The sequence below is a fragment of the Malania oleifera genome, chromosome 5 (assembly GCF_029873635.1).
Source record: "Malania oleifera isolate guangnan ecotype guangnan chromosome 5, ASM2987363v1, whole genome shotgun sequence".
NCBI lineage: Eukaryota > Viridiplantae > Streptophyta > Magnoliopsida > Santalales > Ximeniaceae > Malania > Malania oleifera.
In genome coordinates this window covers 5,231,639-5,233,583 of record NC_080421.1, presented here as the reverse complement: position 1 = coordinate 5,233,583, position 1,945 = coordinate 5,231,639, and the positions used below count along the sequence as shown (strand labels likewise).

Sequence of the window (1,945 nt, the reverse complement as noted above, 5' to 3'; positions counted from 1 at the left end):
ATGAAGAATTGGAAAGTGCAGATTGAACAAATGATGCTCCAATCCCATCTAGATGATGCGAGTGACTCCTCTCATTAGAAGGTATGTAAAATTTGAGAATATCTGTTTCTTTCTTATTTCATGTTAAATAAAATAATTAAAAATATACCAGAAATAACTATTCCCTTAATTTCTAAAATTTAACTAATTTCCATCTTATTTGAAGGAATAACTATTCCCTCAAACCAAACAAACCATAAGAATATTATTATCATAGGAATACTCCTACAATACCGAATACCCACAATTTTAAGTTAACGGGCAGGATCCAACAGTATATTTATGGAATTCAAAAGAGGATGGAAGCAATACAAAATTAATACAAGGATAGAAAATTAAGTTAGAGAGGAAGTACATGAAAACTATCAAATTCAAAACAGTAAAGTATTCATTTCATAACAATGTTCCTGAATTAGAAAACTACTGAAGAAGTTAACAAATAGAAAACAGTTCATCAATCTAGCTTAATAAGCATGCACATCCAAGCAAACTGTAGCAACCATAGAAAGAACCCCAGGATAGGTCCTAGCCTGTCCAAGAGCCTCTTGTAGATTCGCTTGAAGCATAAAGAACAAACTAAACCTCATATAAACATCACCAACTCAGGCCTACTGTATATGTTGCTCTCCTCATCCTCCAGCACAGGATAAGCAGCCACCAGTGCATATTGAGCTCCAATATACAGTGATTTATAAATCTTCTAGTAAACTTCCCTAACCTTTCTTGCAGGATGGAAGAGCCCCTGCAAACAATAGTTCAGGACTGTAGCTGCACCCAAGGCAACCGTCATCCCTTCTATGGCTTCCATGACAGCATTAATAACATGCGGAGAAGTCTCAAATATGTTTGGTCATACAAAATTTAGCAAGTGTATTAAAGCATCCTCACAACCTAAACCAGCCACTCCCAAAGCCATGTTCTTAACAGAAGATGCAGCTGTTTGACTATGTACCAAATCTCTATCTATAAGAGCATCCTCAAGTAATGGAGTGAATGCATAAATATAATCTTTACCCATTTCACCAATGTACTTAAAAAGAAAGAAGAGTGATTTTAAAACACCATTCTGCACATTGAGTTCTGGTACATGATACTCATTCATTAATGCTGGTAGTACTGTAAAAGGAGAACATGTTTCTACAACTACTGCAATTGTCACAGTAGTACACACGCTGTTCTGGCACTCCTGCACTTTGAGATTATTCAATAATGTTGCCAGGACATCTTGTGGTCGAATGGCTTTTGCAATGTAGCCAAACATGTTCACAGTTGCTCGCTGGATACCTTTTTTATGGGCTTTAAGCATCTTAAGAAGCTCAAAACAAATCCTCATCCATTCTCTTGTTGGGACAAATTCAGCCCCACGGTCAGCAATTTGACCAACAAGATCAATACAATTTTCCTGCACCTTCTCATGCCGATTATTCAAGATTGGGGTTAGTCGAGGAAGCAAATCCTTTATGGGAGGAGTCATGTTTGTCATACCAATAACATTGACAATAGCTTTGTGAGCCCCCAATAGTGATCCCAAAACTTACGGATACTTTTATCCCAGATATTCATACAAGACAACCCCAAGGTGACCCATTAGTTGTTCTTCTTGGCACTGTTTCATGACAACAGCAATCCTTGAAATAAGATCAACAGCTTGCTACCTCACCTTAGCACTCTTGTTATTCAAGTGCCACTTAATGGTTCCGCAAAGTTGAATTCTATGTAAGAATCAAAATCACTTGTGGATTGCTATATTCCTAATTTAGAACCCTATAAGTGTGAGTGTGTTTGGTTATGGTTATGGAAATCAAACCTACAAAGAGAGAAAACTTGGGTTTATGACCAATGGTTGTAGGTTTATTGGATATGTAGAACATAGTGCAGCTTATAGGTTCCTAGTACAAGATAATAA

The 1,945-nt window shown here is 36.9% G+C and overlaps 1 pseudogene; it reads right to left on the bottom strand.

The window, feature by feature from the left end:
- Positions 1-622: 622 nt before the first annotated feature.
- Positions 623-1,513, bottom strand: LOC131156725 (uncharacterized; annotated as a pseudogene).
- Between the last annotated feature and the right edge of the window lie 432 nt (positions 1,514-1,945).